This window comes from Stegodyphus dumicola, chromosome 2, assembly GCF_044657685.1.
Source record: "Stegodyphus dumicola isolate Sdum_Otavi_A_Nest chromosome 2, ASM4465768v1".
Classification (NCBI taxonomy): domain Eukaryota; kingdom Metazoa; phylum Arthropoda; class Arachnida; order Araneae; family Eresidae; genus Stegodyphus; species Stegodyphus dumicola.
The window spans coordinates 113,862,433-113,885,834 of record NC_140769.1 but is presented as its reverse complement, the minus strand read 5'-3'; the positions used below and the strand labels follow the sequence as shown (position 1 = coordinate 113,885,834).

At 32.5% G+C, this 23,402-nt stretch overlaps 1 long non-coding RNA gene and 1 other non-coding gene across 2 annotated transcripts; both read right to left on the bottom strand.

Annotated features, from left to right (window-relative positions):
• Positions 1-1,265: 1,265 nt before the first annotated feature.
• On the bottom strand, positions 1,266-22,050 carry LOC146998548 (uncharacterized). Its single transcript, XR_015039323.1, has 2 exons — positions 21,572-22,050; positions 1,266-1,663 (listed from the first exon to the last, which is right to left on the bottom strand). It is a non-coding gene; the product is annotated as an uncharacterized LOC146998548 (long non-coding RNA).
• On the bottom strand, positions 19,762-19,834 carry TRNAS-CGA (transfer RNA serine (anticodon CGA)). The gene has a single exon. It is a non-coding gene; the product is annotated as a tRNA-Ser (tRNA).
• Positions 22,051-23,402: the final 1,352 nt, after the last annotated feature.

Below are 23,402 nucleotides of genomic sequence, written 5' to 3'. Positions count from 1 at the left end.
TATCTCCCGGTTAGCTTTGCTCTTTAGATGCGCTTTGCATTGCGTTGTGTTTAACATTATTAGTAGTTTGACGTGTAACTACTGATTGTACTCTGTGATAATATGAAGAGTTGTACGACTATTTTTGTGAAAAGTTATAGAACTCTGGAGTGTTTCTTTTGATGATATAAATTTTATTAGCCTATAATAGGAGCTGTATGCATTCAAACTATTACGAACCTGTACGCACAGCAGCATTATTATATTTTTCAGTATATACGTAGTGCTACGTTCAATATTGATGTTAGTTCAAGTTTAAAAAATGTAAAAAATTGAATTTTTTACATTTTTTTGTTTTTGTTGAAGAATTCAATTGTAGAGGATGCAAAATTCACTCTATAGGAACAATCATATATATTATTTCTCATTCTAAATTCTTTTATTCTTCTCTCTCGCGCTTTTTCAAAACTCGCGCAGCAAAACCTAAAGAAGTTTTCTGAAAGGAAACAGAAAAAGATCAAGAAAGGAATTGAGCAATAATATCATGAGATATTGGATAAACTGGACGTATTAAACCTAACGAATACTGAATAATTTCTCAATGAATTGTTAGCAAAGTTTCAGACAGTAAGTCAGTTGCATCTAAAAGCTTCAGTTTGGAATACAGCATTTCAAAGAATGATTTGCCCTTAAAGATTTTACCATATGGTGATCGGCAGTATTTTTCATAAATTTAAAAAGTACATAAAATTACTAATTAGATATAATATGATATAAAGGCATTTTATTTAAATCAATTAGATTAAAAAGTTTAAAAATATTCTTAAGGTCTGGTCGCCCGGACTTTATAGTGGTTAGGGTCGCCTGAATGCGATACCGAAGGGCCCGGGCTCGAATGCCGAAGACACGGATGTAAAATTTTCTTTCTCTTCATAGGAGGTAACGAAGCCACCTGTTAGGTGCCTCCACAATAAAATGGACACCACTTGTGGCTTTAGGAGTGGCCAAAGCCGTTACAGGCAACTGCCCGCCATTTGGGGAAAACATTTTTAAGGACTGCGTTTATTGTTTTTAAATCGCCTTATTTGTTAATCAAAAAAAAATATTAAATCTGAAATAAATCTTACTCTTTGCCGAATGGTGACTCACTGGCACCTGAAAGATAAAAGTATTTGAGTATTTTATTTCAGGCAGTGGCAATCCATTTTATTTAAATAACCTAGCTTGTTGATCAAATGTGAAAACTAAGTGTCTTATGATATGACAAATGACAATACACTAGACTATCGAAGATAAAACTATTTTATTTATAACAGTTGTAACACATAGCTTTCAAACTGCTGCAAATATTACTCAGAATTCATTAAATTTGCTCAAAACATGCAGTAAATAAAACACAAATTCAAAATTCGATTCGGTTTTCTGGAAGCAAATGTTTGAGTGAAGATTTATGTGTATTCAAAATTCGAAGGCCCTGAGTTCCGCTGTTTTTCCACGATTACAACAAGCAAATAAACGAATATCCATCCATCCATCAATCTATGCTTAAATCCATCTATCCATCCACACATATGCATTGGTTCTTCACTGTTTAATATTAGCGAATGAAGTTTTTCAGGTACAAATGGCACCAATTAAGGCAGTTGATAGGCACTCCAGTCTTTCGTAGTCTACTATTCGCTCGCTATATGAGAAAAAAATATTATGATTAGCTGTACGATGATTTGGAAAGCTTAGTTATGGCCTCGTCTTAAGCATTAATTTTAAGTCTTGCATAACCTAAATTCTAACTCAGAGTTGGTTCATTATTCAGCATGAGCAATGGAAAGATGTTATGTATATTTAAAGTGATATGACAGCCTGCTTTATTAATTGTAAAGTTATCTGTAGGATTAATTGGAGGGCTTAGTTATGGCCTTGGCTTAAGCGTTCATTAAGTCTTGCGTACCCTAAATTCTAACTCGGGGTTGGTTCATTATTCAGCATGAGCAATGGAAAGATAATATGTACATTTAAAGTGATAAGATATCTCGTTTTATTAATTGTAAAGTTTACGTTGGCAGCTTAAGTCAGAATTCTTTCGACTAAAAGTCGGAATATTTTGAAGCATTTGTACGACTTTGTGCAAAGAGTTTCGTAATTCTGCCAGAGGTTCTAAATTATGATTCGTACTTTATTTCATTTGCGTATTTAGACCAAGAAAAACTTCTTTAGTGCTATTCAAAATGTTCTAACAATTTAAATTTCTGTCAAAATTTTAAATTTTCTATGACTTTTCAAGCTAGCAGAATAAGAAGGAAAAATAGACTTAATGATTAAACGTCAGTGTAAAATAATTACTGAGTACTAATTAAATTTATGTCGTTATAGACGATACTGTAATTGTATAAAGAAATGAGTATTTTTTAGCTATCCTAAAGCTGTCGTGTTACATTAAAGATTACAATTTAAATGAGAATGATGAAAGCCTAGTTGACCACATTGTAAGCGGAAGCAAAACAATTAGTAATATGTAACGTTTAGGGTAGATAAAAATCCTTTATTTCAATAACTGAAAATATACGAAATAAATCATTACACACTTTTACAAGAAAACATCCATGGCGTTTTAAAAAGCGCAAAATATTTCCTTAAAATGACGTTGAAACTATAGCACATCTACAGCTCGTGTCAGTGTTTCTTAAGGCAAAACTAATCCTGTCAGTCAGACGCACTTAGGCAAATCAGAGCACTATCGCAACTGAAGCTTATTTGCTAATTATTTTTTCGTAACATATTGCTTGTCTTCTATAATATTGAGGAAACAATGATAGAGCTTATTAAAGCTGACAGTTCGCTAACACTAAATCATATGCATCTCTGAAGTGAAGAGTTTTCCTACATTTCTTAATGGCTGCTGTAAATCTTAGCTGTCAGTCTATTTTATTCATAAGTGGAAGCTTTCTTATTTCCAAAATGCTTTCTAGAAAATGTTTTTCAAGACAGTTAAGCTTCTGAAAAATGTCTTCTCGAGTTTTTCAACCGTCACTTCACGGATTAAATATACTTATCAATTCTGGAATGCCAGATGATGTTATTTTTCTGGTGGAAAATATATCCCTGACTTTCGTTAAAATTTAAGTAGCTGTCAAAATTCACTTTCATGGAAAGCTGCGAGTGGGTTACTTAACACTGCATTTTAAACCGAATTTTATGCTTCAAAACTAACACTAGCGTATTGATCGATTATTGTATAATATGAATAAAACTAGGCTTGTCATTTTTTGTTTTGACGTTTAAAAGAATCCTCAAATACAAGTACGTTAAATCTTTTATTCGTGACGGAGAAGATTTCTTGTTTTAAAATTGATCCTTTAATTTAAATGAATTGTACTAGATTGATAAATTATTTAGGCAGAAAGCCAAATTACGGAATATTGCTTTAGGATCCATATATTAGAAATTATAAAATTATATTATAGAAAACGTATTTTTGACATTCTTTAAAAATTTATCAATCATTTTTTTATAAATCAAATTGGAAGTTTTAATGCATTTTGAATTTTTTTAAAATATATATATATCTGAGAGAGAGGGCGAATCTACTGCAGTTGCTGTTCAAATAAATTGACATAGATAATAAAAAAAATCTTATAAAGTAATAATTTTGATTACATTAAACATCTATAACCTGCATTATTAAATCAGATCGGTAAATTTTTAATCTATATTGTAGTAGCGTATTTTCCGTAGAAACTCAGAAAGCACTTTCTCCCTCCTTTCTGCATTTCTTCGCGGTGTAAAGGTAGCACACTCGCGCGTATTCGAGAGATCTAGATTCGAATCTCGGCGAGGACACTGCGCATTTTTCATATCTCCAGCATTAAAAAACGCCTACTGATTCTACAAACTATTGAAATTCTTACTGAAATAAAGCCCAAAGAAAATGTAAATGTTTCCAATAAAAATAAATACGCGGAATATTGTTTAAAATCTGCATTTTATATTTGCGCGGTGCTGACGATGACATTTTAGGACAAGTTTATATAAACTCAACCATGAAGCCCTAGAAACAGAAGGAGCGGCAGAACTCGGAAATTTAGACTATATGCTTCTTTTCATATCCTCAAAGTTGCGTTACCTGCTATTTGGATTCCAAATATGTCAATGCCTTTGGCTCCTGAGGTGTGTTACACCTGAGGTGTTAAGCAAACAATATCGTATAGCGCATCTTTGAATTCTAAAATGCATTTGTGCCTTTGGCTTCTGAGGTGTGTCCCTGCACTAGACAGCACGTAGGCAAACCATACCGTGCAACGAATCCATAGAAAAACCCGTTTTTCTACCATGATGCGTTTTAATATATCTTTTCTTCTTTGCTAGACAACGTCTTAGTGTCGTCTGGTCTCGAGAGCAGATCTTAATTATGCTTGTTTTGCGTTTTTAATTACAATTTTATCATTAAAAAGACTATTGATGCTAATGAAATATACTCATGTGCGTGTATCCTACCATATGATTGCATTTGTTACACTAGCGCTGTAGGAATATGACATTAACGATGCAAAGTTTTTAGGAGAGGATAAATGGAGCGGTTATGTGTATGCTAATTCCATCAATGGGTGTAACTGATGGGTTTAGTCATCGATAAAACTTCGAAAGTCTATCAATAAATGAACTCTTGAAGAGTTATAATTTCACATTTTCGTAAATAGTAAAACTACTGAAATCTAAAGGAAACGAGATTCTGATTTAAAACTAAAATTTTAAAAATGTGGAACAGAGAAATAAGAACATACTTGAATGAATTGCTTAATCCTCCCTCCCCCAAAAAAATATGACATCATATGTATAAAAAACAGTGTTGATTAATAAAAAAATCCTTTTTGCTGTACTTGTGTAATTTTTCTTTAATTCTTTTCTTGTGTATAAAGTTCCACGCACGCCATGGCATGTGCGGTGTCGAAGCTTGGTAAGGTTCTTTAGTTGGGTCCATGATGCGGTAATACCATTGTGGAACTTGAATGTTTCTTATGTGTTAGATATTATGGATTCATTCTATATAATTTATTTGAATTTAATAAGAATATCAGAGTGATTTTCTTGATTGCAACTAGTGTGGCCAAGATGGTAGATTACGATGACGACGCTTTTCAGGCTTCAATGGAATCCTTTTCAAATATTAGTGATGCTGCCTTCTTTCCAAAGTGTAGTATCAACCAACAGTTATGGGAAGATGCAAGGAAAGCACTGGGTGAGTTGGAAATTCTTGTTATTAAGCAAACTGAAAAGATTATGTCTGTAACTTACTGCAATATTTACAAAGAAATTCATATAAATAATACCCAGAAAACATCTTACTGAGAGCTGGTAACACCATCCATTGCTTTAAGAAATGATAAACAAAATGCATAGAATTTTTCCTATATAATGCCGGCTGAAAACTAACTCGAAAAATGTTAAAAAAGTTTTAGGAATCAACTTGATCCCAAGAAAGGAAAAAATGGAATTCGTCACATTAAAAGCATTTGCGAAAAATAGAACTTTGATCAAATGTGCCTCAGAAAGGGACAAAAAGAACTAAAGAGGATTCGGCTGTATTGAAACCAAACGTTTCTAAGCGGAAATATCGCCCTGTATTAATTAAAAATATTCTGAATGATGTTAAAAATTCAGAAATACTGGACATTCTGAAACTGATATTCGAATAAATCAAGATTACGTTTAGGTTTGAAGCAACTTTAACATATAACATCTGTCGTTATTGAAGTCAGACGAAAATTCTTAAACATGTACTTGCCTTGTTATCATTGAAATTGTTGTGGAATATGTGCAATATTTAAATTTTGTACCATTAGCAAGTGGTTTTCATCTCTCGGGTATAATCACAAGGCTGTAGACTGTAGAAATAATTTGTCTTGCTATTTTTGCCCTGGAGAACATAAAAGCTCAGAATGTCAGAGTCTTAATGAACAAGTTTGTGTGAACTGTATAAAAAAGTTGAGAAGTGAATCTAAAAAAGTAGAAGTTGAAGAGAAATTTTTCTCTAGCTGCTATAGTAGTCACATCTTTATGAGAGAACGAAAGCCTGCTTGAATTGATCATGGCAAATGTATTTAAGGACTGCTTCAGTTTAATAGTTCAGCTTAACTGCGCAAGTCAAAAACGATATTTAACAGCTTATTTTTAATTTTGAAAGTGATAGTATTAGCTTATTCTTATTCAATAGTCTTATTTTTTTTGGCAAGCTTCTTGGTCTTCCGAATTCTTACATACGCTTCTTTGACAGAAACTCTGTAGCTTTTAAACCAGCAATTACTTTATGATCAAGTGTGACTATCGCGTTTTCATCTTTTTATAATTGTGATTATAATCCTGCTATTGCTGACATTTCTTTAAAGGATTTGAATTCAGGCTTTTGTGTTATTATTTTCAGCTTTCTGTTAACACTGATGCTGGTCTGGGTAAAAGAGATTATATTTTTTCAAATAAAGCGACTTATTTGGTGCACGGATGCTAACAGTAAATCTGATAATTGTTTTAGTCCTACGACTGATTCCACAGGTATTAAACTGGCCGAATCCTTCAGTACGTGGCATTTTTGTGAGTAATGAAAACTACGGATTATTTTACCTGCGACTCAAATAAAACGTTGTGTGATTGTTGCTGCACAGAAATTTCTACAGCGTGTTGGCAAGCGGTATCTACCCGAGTATAATGAATTCCTTATCTGATCATGGAATGATTTCTTTTTTAAATGAAAATTACTAATGGTAACCATTCTTTCAATGCTTCTGGAAAAATAAATTTCTTCAGCATGAAAATAGCAAATTGGAAGTATTTTCATAATATTCGTGCTAAGGCAGGCGTGATTGTTTTAAACTTCATTTAAAATTGTGCTCAACCAGCTATGTTAGAGTTATGTGTTCAAGAGCTTATAAAACTTTATTGTTTTTGCCATGGAACGTGAAAACTTTTGGAAAACTGTGGTTTCCATAAAATTTCCTGGTGTTCACTGAATACGAAAGCAATTAACTTGCATACGAAAGCAATTAAATGCTACTAGAAGAAGGTATCAAAAGACAAGAAATTCTCTTTTAAGAGAAATGTATAGAGTACATTATTTTCAAATTAGGCTGAAGTATAATTTTAAGCGTGAGGAGAATAGATTAAAATCATGGAAAGAGTTTCTTGCTGATAAAACGGTATAGAATATTCAAAAGAAAATTTATGCTTATGGAATTAAGACCAGTTTTGCTAGAAGGCTTGAAATTTCAGGAATTGAAACTTCTCTTGTAAGTTTTACTTCTTTTGTTAAGGGTACAAATGACACCATCATAGAAAAGTCGTCCCCTTGTGATTCTGTATTACAGGAATTTTACATTCATCGTATTTTACGTCATGGAGCTGATCTGCTATATGATGCAAATAATGAACTTCCTTTCTCTGCGGTTAACGCTAACTATGCGGTTGGAACCTTAAGTTTGAACAAGCCATCGGGATCTGATAGAATAGCTAATGAAACAATTAAAAATGCTGATATTGGTTGCCCTTTCTAACTTGCGTGCTTTGTTTAATACGTGTCTCAATCTTGGCATTTTTCCACGAAGCTTGAAGAGAGCGACAATTATTCGCATTACTAAAGGTGCTTAGATATCGAAGATACATATCGACAACATTCATTTTATCAGTTTACTTCCATATTTGGCAAGTGTCTAGAGAAGCTATGCACAAATAGACTTAAATTAACATCTTCGTCGCTCTGATCTTTTGAGTGGGGATCAATTTGGGTTTACTCCGCAAAGGTCTGCTGAAAATGCTTTACTTCGATCGATTATGGAATATTGTCGCCCAGGGAAACCATAGGAATTATGTAAGCTCTTTCATTTCCTTAGATATAATTGGCGCATTCGAAAATGCATATTGGCTTAGCGTTCTTCATTTGCTTAGGTGTCTTCAAATTCCTAAAAATATTTTTTATTTAATGAAGAGTTTCTTCCAGTTTCACTCTTCTAAACTTACTTTGGATAATATAATGAAACGGATTAATTTGGAGAAAGAATATCCTCTTATTATGAATGATTTGATTTGAAATTTGAGAAAATTCCAGACGTCACTATAATGCTTTTGCAGATGATTTACTTATTGTTGTACAGCGTAAGATTATTATTGATGCCTGTGTTCATTCTCAGAACATATTAAACTACATTTATAAATGGCCGAAACTCTGTAAACTTGAGTTTAATCCTTCGAATTTGAAAATTATGATGATATATGAAAAATCAGTGTCACCTTATAATACTGATTTAACTCTCGGAAGTGAGCCTATTGAAGACGTGCAGTGTATCAAATATCTAGGCATTGTTATGGACAATAAACTAAAGTGGGAAAACCCCATATTCCTTATATATCCAACAAAACTGAAAAAACGTTTCTTGGTTGACTGTGAATGTCAAAAACAATTGTAAGGCTAAACTCTTGTTCCCAAACTGATTTGTAATCAATGCATTGTATCACTCATTTCCTATTCCTCAAGAGCTTGGGGAAATTAAGGAAGAAAGGAAACTGTAAACATCTTAGAGGTTTTCAAACGAGATTTCTTCTTCGCGTTATTCAAAGTTATAGAACTATTAGTTATGAGGAAACAAATAACAAACTCATCAATGAAAATAAATGACAAGTTCTTCAATGAGCAAACAGACTCACCAGTGAAACAAATATAAAACATTTGTTTTACTGATGATAGTAAGTTAAATGGAAGGGATGTCCTTGCATTTGTTACCTGTGAAGATAGTAAAAAGAATGTTGCACTCCAACATAAAATACCGGATGAATGTTCTGTTTTCCACACCAAACTTCTGATCTTAATTCTTTCCTTTAAATGAATGCAGAACACTTGCTGTAAACATAGGAGGTTTAAATATTTTATTTGTATGTATTCACTCTCTTCTTCTCTCTTTCTTCTATGTGATATATTTTAAGCAGAAAAACTGACTGAGAAAAATTCAGTCCATTTTAGATGCGTGGGGACAAACTGCATATATTAATTTTACTCACTTTAAAGATCACAGCGGTATTCTTGATAATGAATATCACGATAAGTCGTTTGTTTGTCTGTTCCCAAGTCTCATTGGAAGCGTGTTGTTTGAGATAAAGCTATGGTTGAATACTGAAAATAAATAATTGCTTTATTGAAGGTCCAGTAGACAGATTTTCCCAAAACGATTTCCAGCGTTTATGTAGAAGCAAAAATCATGGTAATGATGAACAAAACAGGAGTACATACCAAACGCCGCTGATACTTACAACTAATGCATCTTCCCATGCACTCCGAATCTTCTGCATAATTATAAATACTGTATTTCACTGCTTTCACAGAATCACAGTAAGCAGCATGTAGCCTCTTTCGCTATGTTTCATTTGTTAGCCCAAAGAGGCAATAACCCAGAAGGGCTATTAGTCTCAAAACGGCATTTTGTGGGGTTTCACTATAAACGCCGAATTAGTTTTTAAATTGTTGCCACCAAATATTATCACCCTGTCTTACATTTAAAGAAAGTAAATAATGACGAATCTATATAAACGTACGTATGTTTCTCGCATTGTGGAAAAACGACGGTACCTAGAGCCATCAAATTTTGAATAACGTAATCTTCCACCAGAACATCGGCACACAGATGCCCAAATTTTCAATTTCGAATTTGTTTTATTATCTTTTTCATAATTTGTAAAATGTTAACGAATTTTTGATTAAGAAACTCAACGATTTCAAGGCGAGCAATGGCAACACTGTACAAAAAAAAAAAAAAAAAAAAAAAAAAAAAAAAACCACTTTTATCTCCAGCGCGCGAGACTCTCTATCGGAAAATTTAAAGATAAGTTGATTTTAAATGTTTTGTGATATTGGCGGTAGGGATCGTCTGAAAATATATATAGCATTTTAAATTAAATGGTTTTAGTTAAAAATACTTTGTCAGTAAACCGAAAAACTTCCCTGCTGCCATCCCAGTAGATTAAAATAAACGATATTCCACGAACCAAAGATTATATCCATTTAAATAGATTCCTGTTAATTCGTAAAATTACTTTTCAATTTAATTTTGTTATCCGTCGATTAAGTTATGGACACCCTGTACTAAGATAGGAAAGATATCTGTCTACAAATCTTTTCCATTTCCTCAAGTGAAATTACTGAGGAAACAATAAATATATCGTCATGTTTTATTGCAGATGTAAAACTCTAGGCTCATCATTCTTCTATTCGAACTCAATCATTTCTTCTCCGAAGGTGCAAATATCGAGCGAAACAAATTGCAAACGTCTGCTTCTCCTGACAGAATTTATGTCAACACTAAAAAATGCTGTTTATTGCAAAATCGATGCCATTCGACACTTTTGCAATCTCTTTTCACATTTCGTGAATTTACGGCAGTAGTTACGAGTTGGCTAATAAAAAAAAATTAGGATTTCTTTTTACAGTGGAAATGAAAGGAACCGATGTAAAATCTGAGATTTCTGGTCATAATTAATATATTTTTTAAGAAGTTTAAAAGTAAGAAGTCTGTGCTTTCTTCTAATTGTAAGGACTGTTTGATAATGCCATGTTGTTTGATGCTAGGTATAGCAACGTTAAAAATTACTTCTTCTACTATTTTATATTTTTACAATATATATTATACATGTATGTGCATATATATATATATATATATATATGTAAAGGATAGATGTATATAAATGAGATAAAAAAATGAAAGCAAACTTCTAATTTTAATTCGCTATAACCGCTTTCGTTTTTTTATTTAATTCGGGGTCTTCTTTTCTCTGTCTTAAAAGTAGCGCTATAAATCTGAACTGCGTCATTCAAATTAATCATGCGATCTTACGTAACCTTTAATGCAGATATCTCTTCCCCAATCAAAGTAATGTGTAAACCAAAACCTTTTCTGACTCTCTCCCTTCTTCCTCTGAAGAACTGCGACACTCTCTCTCTTTTCGCTTAAACTTTCATCCTGTTAAGACGCTCCAGAAATCATCTATATTCGCTTCTGTCGCGATAGTACCGAAATTATTCTGGAAATAGGTACGATTGGAATACCAAGTAAATTGTGGCCACCAATGTGAATTTAAGTAAATATGGAATTTAACCAGGCTCGACTGTTTCTTCATCAAAATGGATGGACGCTCTAACCATCAAGTGTCTTCGCAATTAGCATTTCTAAGCATCTACGTCGTAATGTTTCTGCATCAATGCTTCCAAAACTGTGCTATCATTACATATATATATATACTATATGTATATATGTATTGTTACGAAATGTTCGGTCGCGGTAAGATAGCTTCCCCGCAAAGCAGGTTTAGGATTGCCATAAAATGGCGAGGGACGGCAGGGTTGTCACATTTGGCGAGATTTGGCGACAAAATTAGCGATATGCCACGGACGGATGGAGAACTTTCTGGAACGAATTCTTACCGGTTTAGCTCAGAATGTTCTCGAACACAAGCCGAAAGCTATATAAACCCTGCTGGTCTACAGTCAGTTAGTGCCTCGTCTAGTGCGAGATAGACAGTGTCTCGAGTCAGTCAGTCCGTGCGGAGTCGATCGAGTTGACAGCCGGGCAGCGAGTGCCGAGTGGGTCGTCGAGTGCATCGAAAGAATCTCTTCGTGTATCGCGGTTCGTGCATTGTCGAAAGAGTGTGTTGAGCTTCGGGAACGACTGAACTGAAGAGTCGGGAGCTGTGCTCTGTGTGTCTTCGAGTGCATCTCGAGTTATAACGTGGAGAATCTCGAGAGTACGTGGAGTTCCGAGAACGACCGAGCAGAGTCGGGAGCTGTACTCTGGAAAGCAGAATCGGGTGCTTTTCAGGAAGTTGTCTCCACCGTGATAGCCTGCCTGTTGACGGCGTGTCGCTCAGCCCCTGCTATCTATTTGCCACTTATTAAAATGCAATTGCATATCTAAAATTATGGGCACGTTTAGCACCTTTAATCTTCTGCTGGTTGTGAAGATATGTGCTAAGTAATACATCATCCAAAAATTATGTTTAATTATAAAGTTGGTCGTGCTTCTTTTAAAATTTCATCGGATCATTCCACTATGGCGCAATTTGCAATCCTCTACGCAGCAGTAGTTTCGGCCATGACTAGAACATGGATTGTTTTTGTCTCCCGCCAAAGGTGTGTATATATATATATATATATACATAAATACAGATACATACATATATATACATACATAAAATAGAGATACACACACACACACATATACATATATATGTATCTGCATTTTCAATTTATCATGAATCTTAGATGGACAGATTTAGGTCTTCTTGATATATTTCCTTTATACGTGCCGTTAATGAATTTCGAGAAAACGCGAACTATTATTTTTGTCTTGTTATTTATTACAGTTACACAAGCTAAAAATCTCTCATTTACATTAAGAAATTTTGCTTATGTAATGTAACGCTTATTATCTGAAATTACGAGTAAATCGTAAAGAAAGCACCCTGAAAAACAAGTCTAGCATTAAAATTTAGTCTCAGCATCAGAAGAAAAGAAAGGAAAAATAATATCACGTTTGAACAAGGTACGATGATTAAATAATGGGTTTAAACAATTTCATACAAACCTCCATAAGCATAGGTTTTTGTCATTTTGTTTAAACATTAAACGAATCTAACACGTAACTTGATTTATTTAAAATTTTGAGACATTTGAAACTGCAAATTAAGTAGCGATATTATAGCTCAAATTATATTACTAAAATAATTTGCATAAATATTACCAATTGTAGAATTAATTCTCCTTGAATAATTATTTATTTGTTAAAATAATGTTTGTTTAATGAGGGATTGTGCATTAAGATGAATTTTCAGTAGAAATTCTACAGATTTAAAATGATTTCTTGGTAAATATCGTCATTTCTTAGTATTTTAACAACTATTGAGTGCATAATTGAGGTAATAGTAAAAATCGCAATCTTACTGAAGTTAAACTAGGGTTACGAATCTCATTAACTGTTGTCTTTTACTTCATTACATACTTCTGAACATATATTTTGCCACATGTCTGTTACTTCATAGAAGTTTCAGCATTAAAATATCTTTCTCACGTTGGAAGAAAAATGTTTATTCACTAAAGAGAATAATGTGAATTTTTTAAACATTTTCATTAAATAGAAAGTATGTGAATTTTTTTCCAACTATTTTCTTTCTTTCTTTTGTTAATTTTTTAACTTTAATTGTTTTAATTTTGAAGTAAAAATTGTTTTTTTGATGTCTTCCCGCATTTTTATTTATAATAAGTTTTCATTGACAGTAGGTTTCAGTAAGATATTCACTGAAACTGAACTAAAAACTTGTTATTGTTTACCCTTCAAAATATGCAATCATGAGACGTGTAAAAATGTAACACATTTTTAGCAATAACTGTTCATATACAGTAACTGTCCAATAACTGTCTGTATTAACATAGTTACTCATAATTGGAATAAAGGAAATCAAAGTTTCTACTTATACATTAGATGGCGTTGATGTAATTAAATGTACACCGCGCAGAGAAAAGGGACATTTCTATATCTCCCGTTCTACTGTGCGGATTGACGAAATTCGAATTGCGTTTTTCATGTCTCGAAAGCACGATTTAGGATATGTATTAGATTTATATTTACCGTTGTTCTAATATAAGTATTTTGACACAAAACCGAAGTTTTTCTAAAATAACATGCATTTTTTTTCTATATTTCGAGTCTACGACTCAAATTATGCCAAACTGTCAAGTCTTGTAAAAATCGCTCGAGTAAGTTTTAAAAAATTAGCTCTCAAAATTTTAACTCCTCAATGTTAATTGAATTTGATGTATATTTATTAATATTCTTTTTTTTATTAAACTTACTGATTCCTTCTTCGAGAATTCGAAGTTTAGGCTTAATCCAAATATAATTGTCGCATTTTTTATGATTTATTTTTAAAATTTGTATGTTTAAATATTTTTTATGAATTTTTCGAACACAATTTTCTATTATAAGCTATGAAAGTTTTAACATTATCTATCTTAACGTAGATGTAGTTCTAGGCACACCTGCAAAAAATTAGTTATTTTATTTATAAATTGTCTAATATATGCATGAATTTACATATTGGAGCGTTTTGAAATCTGCCTTTTTTTTTAGCAATAAGAACGCCAAGCGATAATACGCACTTTGTTAAAATTATTTGAAAGTATGAATGATGCCTTTTTTCCCGCTCATATACAATGAAAAACGAAACGAAAAATAGATTGCTATAAATTAAGAAGTTCGCCAAAAGTTAAAATTGTTCTTTGCGAAAACTGAAAAAATACGCCAAGAAAATTTTAAATTTCTCCGTAAATTTCGCACTAAATTTTACAAAATTTGATATTTAGGCATAATTTGAGACGGAGAATCGTTTCATAAAAAGTTCGATTTTGTGTCAAAATACATATGTTAGAATGATGGTATTGGGAGATACAGAAGTGTCTTTTTTTTCTCGCAGTGTTGTGCCATTATATTCGTGTTTATTACAAATCAGGAAAGGTGATTTAATAGAAATATTGATATATGAAATAATGTTAAAAAGTTAATATTATTTATTTGCTCAAATAGTATATAGCATTGATTTTTAAGCTTGAACATGGAAAATGAGTACACAGCAGGTAACAGAGATACATACAGTAGATAATTTCAGTTCTTAAGAAACTCTTATCCTTGTTTTTAATTATCATAGGTTTTTCATAATTCATTTCAGAAATAACGTTTTGTGTGCAAATATTTATAAGGTATTTTCTCTCGCCTTTCCGCATGCTTTCCTGGTAAAACTAAAAGCACACTCGACTCGTATTCGGGAGTCCGGAATTTGAATCCCGGATATGGTTCTGCACATCTTTCCCGTTCCTGCATCGATATAACCTAAAGACCTTTTTTATGGCGATTGATTTCATAACTAATCGTTTAATTGAAGTAATCTCAAACTTTAAGTAAATAACCAATAACTCGTAATAAGAAAAGTACAACAATTGCTACCAACATGCTCGCTTTCGCCATATTACAAGAAAGCCTCGACACCAGAGAGAGCAAAACAACGAAGGATAGCAAATTTCGAAACTCAGAGAAATAACTGGCGGTTTTTTTTTCTGAAAATAAGCTAGAAAGGTTGATCACTTAACTGAGGTTTGGATTGTAAGACAGAGCTTGTTTCTGCTTTTCAAAGCCAAGTTACTAGGTTTCGTCACTTCTGATAAGATTCGACTATATTATTCGGCTTTGCATCATAGTTGCAGTCATTTAAATTGTTACACCGACTGAAATTCTGAGCCAACTTAGTGTTAGAGGTAAATTATGTAAGCTTGTCACTTTTGAATTTGACTGTAAGTTGCATTGCCACATGTAGTGGCTGATTCTGTGAGCACGAGGCGTGCATTTTATGTTCAAGTTTTGATTTAAATAAAAGGTTTTGCCTAACCTTTCCAAGACTCTGTAGTTGCATTTCAGACACAGCGATTATTCCCTGAATTTCTGTTAAAGGTTTGATACCAATTTATGATCCCAAAGAAAGTCAAGCTCTATAACTATTTTCTCAGTCTAAAGAACTAAAACTGTGCTGTTCTAATTGGGCTTATCGTTACTTAATACCTTTATTAACAACTATCATCTACGCAATTATGAAATATTTGCTGCCGAAATCCTGTATCTAGTGAAATAAAAATATAAAAGACGAGATATATCCAAAAATACTGAATATAAAATATCCGATCCAATTAAGCAAATATGGCAGACCGATAATGTGTTACTCTGAGATGAAATTTCAGAACGGGTCAAAACTCCACAGGACATCGCACTTTATTCCAATTCAGACTAAATTGATAGCGAACGCGTTCTCTGCGAGCACTTTTGTAGTTTGTCCTATGTCCTTATGTGAGTAAGAACTTGTTATCCTTAGATCCACGAAGGTATCCTTTTCCTTACCCAGATAATTTTCATGTGCTTTGTCGTAATCAAATAATCCAATTCCAAAATCTTGATCTCTCGCCTCTGCTTCCGAAACATACAGCATTGCTTGCTTTTAAAATTTAGGTATACTATTTATATAATCAACAGCTCTGTAGCTTAAAATGTGTGCCTCCTTCTGTACATTATGTCTTCAAAAGTTACTCGAAAATGAAAGAAGCAGTGAATATTCTTGCTCTATTTATTTTAAAATTACGAAATAAATTGTTCTGATGACTAGTTTTTCAGAGTTGTAAGAGTGAATGTTTCCTCCATTTTAAAAATACAGAATTTTCCGAAATATCTGCTATTTTATTAGTAAGTATTCAACCGTTATAATACAAAGGATTACTACACTATGATTAAAAAAATAATAAATGCCGATTAATCAGAACTTTGCATTTACACTATGTTTAATTTAAAATAGACTTGCCTTCAAAACGTAAGTGTATATTTTTATCAGACATATCTTGCGTACTGCATTTGATTGAAATGATGTCCCTCTAGTTCAGTGCACTCTACTTCTTACGTTCGGAAGAATTGTACTTGACTCTTAAGGAGTGACATCTAACCTCCCCATAAGGGCGAAATAACACCCACCTCGACGGAGCGTTTTCTCGAGAGTGAAACATATCGCCCGATATTCGGAACAAATCACACACCTACTTCTCAACTACTTTTTAACTTTATTACTCAAAAATATCCTTAAATAATTATACATTAAAATTTATATAAATCATTTTATTAATGAAAATTATAACGTAATGTGCAGAGTTCTGCAGTTTATATTTTCAGCTTCGTTAAAAAAAAAAAAAAAACGACTGAACGAGATTAAAATGGTCCTCGCCTATTTTTCCAAAAATAAAGTAAATTAAACCAGGCATAAAAAGGTAATCCATGAATTACCTTTTTTATGGCGATTGATTTCATAACTAATCGTTTAATTGAAGTAATCTCAAACTTTAAGTAAATAACCAATAACTCGTAATAAGAAAAGTACAACAATTGCTACCAACATGCTCGCTTTCGCCATATTACAAGAAAGCCTCGACACCAGAGAGAGCAAAACAACGAAGGATAGCAAATTTCGAAACTCAGAGAAATAACTGGCGGTTTTTTTTTTCTGAAAATAAGCTAGAAAGGTTGATCACTTAACTGAGGTTTGGATTGTAAGACAGAGCTTGTTTCTGCTTTTCAAAGCCAAGTTACTAGGTTTCGTCACTTCTGATAAGATTCGACTATATTATTCGGCTTTGCATCATAGTTGCAGTCATTTAAATTGTTACACCGACTGAAATTCTGAGCCAACTTAGTGTTAGAGGTAAATTATGTAAGCTTGTCACTTTTGAATTTGACTGTAAGTTGCATTGCCACATGTAGTGGCTGATTCTGTGAGCACGAGGCGTGCATTTTATGTTCAAGTTTTGATTTAAATAAAAGGTTTTGCCTAACCTTTCCAAGACTCTGTAGTTGCATTTCAGACACAGCGATTATTCCCTGAATTTCTGTTAAAGGTTTGATACCAATTTATGATCCCAAAGAAAGTCAAGCTCTATAACTATTTTCTCAGTCTAAAGAACTAAAACTGTGCTGTTCTAATTGGGCTTATCGTTATCTACATTTTGGATGGCAGCAATGATTTTAACTTAAGTTCTTTTGAGATGAATTGCTTCTGAACGCAATTTAAACATCCTAGAGACAAGTTATCCTGTGGTGGCCATAGGTTTTATATATGAATGCGTCTCTAAGAAACCTTCTCCAGCATTTTCTTTGTAGAATTTAGTGTATGACATTTTGAAATATTGTAGTAGATTCAAGAGAATGTTTACTCTTTTGCAACAAGATAATGAATTCCCTAACAATATCTTGATAAACTTCAGTGTTCATGGTAATTTCTAATACACAACATTAATATGACAGCATTTAACAACTTTTTTTCATAAAAGACTCATCATATCCCTTACTGTCTCCGAACTCCTCATCATCCTATTCCCACTGAACTGATTTGTCATCCTCTCACATATAATGAATTAACCAAATAATTATTTGGAAACAAACTATATAAAATATTAAGGATCATTAAATGCGTAATCAACTTTTAAATTGAACTCCTTGTAAATTAGAAAATTTTGAAATAACCAATAAAAAAATTTTAAACTAGCTGTGCATTGCTTTTGTTGAATGTATATACTTTTAAGCCTTGAAAATTAGACGTAGAAATATTTACGTCATTCTTATACTAGAGGTTTAAACCTTGATATATGAAAAGAATCACTGAAGCAGCGTTAAGGCTTTTATATATGCCCATTAAACATAAGCTTAATCAGCACGATTTCAGCTCAAAACATGTAAATTTTAAATTTTCCATTCTGTTCGTAATATGCGTAAATATGAAAGCCTCTCTAATGGAAATAGCCGAAATGGAAAGACGGTTATCGTGATTTAATGAATCGCGTGCAAATATTCAGTGTTAGGAACTTCCTTTGCCAGATATGGAAGCGATTATAATTACGATGCTCATAAAGGTTTCCGTCTAAACTCCGGCAAATTATTGCCTTCCGTATTTGGCACAACTCAATTTGCGATCGGTAATTGCTGGTCATAACTGTGAAAAGTTTGCTTTATTGTAAGAAGAGACGATTCTATCGGAGCATAATTGTAAAGCGGAACTTCTGATTCTAAATGTGCGTTTTGCTCAGCTAATAACTATGATGTCAGAACGAATAAAAGCTTTCAAGATATTAAAAAGATTAGTAAAAAATCATTGAGGTCGAAATGATTCGAACATAAAATTAACGAAGTTCGTGACGTTAGTGATATATCGTATAATTTCTATACTTTTCTAGTCGTTTAAGGGTAACATAAGCAGCAGTATATAATGAGAAAAGGAAATACCCAAACATTGCTTGTGTTTAAATGTACAAATTCTGTAAAGGTCATAAAAGCAAAGCATTAATTACATAGTGAGATAAAAAAGTTTATTATGCTATTAGGAAACTCATTATTAAGGTTTAATTTTTCAAATTCCTCCCGGTGCATATTTTTAATTAATCTATATACGTTGAATTGGAACAATAGATATCAGTGACAAACGTAATAGAGCTTTCAACTGCAGTTGCTAAAAAGCTAAGGTTGTTTACTTTTCTAGATATGTTATTCAAAATTTTAAATAAGAAATAATCAGTTTTTTCCAATCAACGTTTCCAATTTTCTTCACTTTTAGGGTATTTTTATTGCATTTATGCATAACACACAGCAAGTCACAGAATTAAGTTGCCGGCAGTGCAATCCCCGGCCGTACAAAAAAAATATATATTAAAACCATATAAAGGAAAATGCGTAGTTCACGAGTTTTGGCACACTGAAGATGCATTTCAAGACGATATAGATTATAGCTGCTTTCGCATCCTTCTTGTCGAAGTGTATCCTGTGACGAACTAGAACACATAGAATATTTGTAAATGAAATGGTAAGGTTTTAAAAATCAATAGTAAATCATTGTATTTTTATATAGGCAAACTTTTCAACATAAGCAGTGGCAACTCTTCAAAGTTTTGATGCAGTTCTTCAGTATGTGCACCATTGGTCATGCACTACACTATGAAGACCTGCTAAGAAGGCGGGAGAAATACCTTATATATTCATCCCTTTATAGGTCGACTGGGGTTTAGGGCACCCATTCACCAAATTATGGGCGTGGAGAATCATCATCCGCCACCCTTTTAATTCGGGCGCCACTGTAGAGTCATTAGGTATTTTTTTTTTTTTTTTGGAAGCAGGTGAGATGAAAAATGAGCAATGCCCTCGCCAGGAATTGAACCACGGACCTCTCGAATTCGCGTCGAGCGTGCTAACCACTACACTACGAAGGCATGCTAAGAAGGTGGGAGAAATACCTTTTAAAGTCACTGAAAGAAAAAATTCATCCACTGTGCAGTCATTCATTCAGAAAATCAATGACTCCTGGAAAATTGCCGTTACCATTAGCAAACTTTCCACCTGCTACAGCTTTATAGGACAACTGCAGTGAGTGAATGAAGTAGAATGGTGTCCTCCATGGACATACTAAACGCCATTTAAATATAATATACATTTTGTTCGCATGCAACTAATGCATGCAAATAAATACAAACGAATTATGATCTAAAACAGATATAAATGTAATATTATGCTTTAAAAATATATTACAAAACTTTAGAGAACATATATGATATCTTGATTAAAAATAATAACTGCCAAAGATAAAATTTTTATATGGTGGCACAGCGTTAAAAGAAAAGAAAAGCTTGTTCATACGGAGTTGTTAAAAGGACTTCTCATATAAAATAATGGATTTATTTCCTCCAGTCTTTGCAAAATGACAATGAAACTAGTGCCGAAAATGCCAAAAAACAGCAAATGCCATTTAAGAGAGTTGTTAATAATGGGAGATTTGGATGCTAATCGATGTTGCAAAAAAAAAATTACTTTCGTTATGATTCTTCAACATGTAGAATTATAGCCACTTTAATGACTCTCTCTCTCTCTCTGACAAGTTAAGGTATCTGCCTACGTCCGGAGCACTTTTTTTTTTAAAACATAGAATTCTGATGAAATATATATTTATTTAGTCAAAATATGATATCAAATCATGAAAGTAGGTAAATTTTTAGGAATATTTTCATAAATGTTTGAAATATATACAATTTTATGCACATTTTTAGGAGAATTTAACACTTACGTTAAATGTCGTATATTTTTTCCCACAGAATAAATTTCAATTTTATTTATACTGTATACTACTACAACACTCATCTGTGTTATGAACTAAAATGTTTATGATATTTCTAAAATTTACTAAAATATGTGTAATTACATGAAAAAACACAGTTTTTTCTAAAATATTTCTCATCGTTTTATATAGAAATACTTATAAAACAATCAAATTAATAAATATGACATGGATTGTAGCTTAAAACCTAGCAAATAATATAGAAAACACTTTAGTGAAATTTAATAGAGATACCTTTAGAACATTTTGAGTAATTACATTTCTTGTATGTAAAAACACTAGAAAAATTAGTTTTCCAGAAAACGCATTTAAAGATTTCACATTAACAGAAAAACTGTTCTGTTGTATTTACACACTTAAAATTCTCCACATTTGTACATCACACCCTCCATATCTTTTACTTAAGTAATTTTGATTTCCTATTTGATTTTAATTTTTTTCTGGCTATTTTCGAAATGAGCGACGAATGACGTTTCGAGTTCTTTATTCTTTCGTTATCAATTCCAAAGTAATTTTTAATCATTTCTTGTTCAGTTGATATGCCTAAATATTCAAACACAGGAAGTAACCCAAGATACCCTGAATTAAAAATTAAAACTGCTGTATATGCATCCAGCAATATAGTCTTTATACCTAATCGCAATGTTGCCACACCCAGTTCAAAAAACCTAAATGTTGCCAGTCCCAGTTCAAAAAATTAAGGCAAATAATTATCGCCAGAAACAAAAAAAAAAAAAAGTACCCAGAATTAAAATGAAATGTTTTAGCACAATTTTATACACAAACAGGTAAAAAAAAAAAAAAAAAAAAAAAAAACAGGGATAACAAGATCGTTTACCTTTAAGTTGAGCCTTTTAAATGGCACTTCCGGTCTTTCTGCTTTCACTTCCAGTGCAGTTAATTGGCTATATCTTCTCTTCTAATTATCACAAACGTAAAAATGAGCCATTTTCGGAATCCTACAAAAGTGACCTTTCAAACTGGGCAATTAAAAAAAATCGAATTTTTTTCGCCGAAATCCTTTTTTTAACATAGGCAGATACCTTAATTCACAGTTTTTCAGCCTTATGAAGAGTAAAAATTTTCCAATCATATAATTAATAATCATTTTAAAGCGAATCATTAAAAATAAATTAAAATTATTCATTAGTAAAAAACGAAACCTTTCAATACGATAACTCAAAAGCATTGAAGTTACGCTAAATCCGGAAGATTTTCGTTGTTTTAAAGGATGAATTTTGCTTTTTGAATTTGAATGCTTTAATTGCATTTCGAAGTTTAACTTTAAGAAACATCTTTATTTTGCACCTATATCAGATGGATATATTTTCTTTTCAGTTATCTGAATAAAAGTGTTTTTTTGCAGATAAAATAACCCAGGTGGTTTTTTTCTACTCGAGATAATAGGTTTGATAATAAAATTCGAACAAAATATATACTCTTCAAAACGTCTTGAAGTTTAAATATTTCTTACATAATTTTTATGCAATACTTTTTATTTAATTTGAAATATGATATCCGTAGAAAATCCAATTTCTTCAGTTAACTAATATATCAAAACTTCTATACCAGGGTACTGACACTTCAGTATTAAGAACGATTTCCAAATAGTTCCAATAGTTCCAAATAGTTCAAAACATACCTTATATTTAAAATGAATACGTTTCCTTTTTATATTGTTTAAAGTATTTTCTCCCTCCTTTCTGCATGACTTCCTGGTGTAACTGGAAGCACACTTGACGCGTATTCGGGAGGTCTGGAACTCGAATCCCGATGAGGGCACTGTTCATTTTTCACGTTTACATAATCAAAGACTCTAATCACTCTACAGTGACGCTGGAACTAAAAGATTATTGAAGATAATTTGTCACCACTAGGATTTGGCGATTGGGTCCATTTATCACCAATCTCCCTTTAGAAGAGGTAGCATATAAGGTATTTTCTCTCTCTATTCCGAATTCCATCGTAGTGTAAATGGAAGCACTCTTGACGCGTATTCACAGGATCCGGAGTTCGAAATCCGGTCAGGGCATAGCTCGTTTTTACCTTTCTAGCATTAAAAAAATCTTGATGATTCTACAATCGTTTTAAATTTATTTACCCTCATTACTTTCCTCATAACATTATATATTTCTTGCAGCAACTCGAAACATTTTTTTAGTGTCATTAAATAACATAACACATTACATTACATTTTGTTTGTCTAAATTTTTAGTTACGAACTGTAAATTACAAGCTTTCGTTCCAAATATATGCAATAGAATTGCAAATATTTATAACTGGAACCCAACCCGTTCGGTATCCAAAACGTCTCCGTATTTTCTCCCTTCATCGTTAGGTAAATAAGTTTTATTCTTATTTAAATTCTTGTTATTTCACCTTTGAAGGTACTATATTTTTAATTCTCTAGCTCCTCTTCCACAACTGCTCTACAGCAAAAAATTCAAACTATACGCAATATACACCTCTAGTGCCTCGATTTCTGTGTAAAGGAAAGCATAACTCCAGGACCTTCTTTTTTGACTGAAAGCATCCTGGGAATACTAGAATTGTAAAATCCTATCAGTTTTAATTTAAAACATCTATCTTATTCCTCATTTGTAAGGTTTTAGCTCTGCTTGCCGAGTGCTTTCATGATGAAACTGAAAACACATTTGGTTAGCATTCTT